This window comes from Solanum stenotomum, chromosome 12, assembly GCF_019186545.1.
Source record: "Solanum stenotomum isolate F172 chromosome 12, ASM1918654v1, whole genome shotgun sequence".
NCBI lineage: Eukaryota > Viridiplantae > Streptophyta > Magnoliopsida > Solanales > Solanaceae > Solanum > Solanum stenotomum.
In genome coordinates, this window is record NC_064293.1 from 6,030,525 (window position 1) to 6,030,732 (window position 208).

Consider the following 208-nt stretch of genomic DNA (forward strand, 5'->3'; position numbering starts at 1 on the left):
GAATTAACAAACTCGGTTAAGAAGTAAGCAAACTTTTAACACTTTTGTTCTCTTCTCCCGCCCGCTCGCCCGCCCGTCCTTATCTGCAGTACAATTTTTATTTTTTTCTTTTTTTTTTATTTTCTTTTTATTTATTTTTATTTTTTTTATTTTTATTTTTTTTTCTGTTTTTTCTATCTTTTTTTCTTTCTTTTTTTTTTTTGTTTTT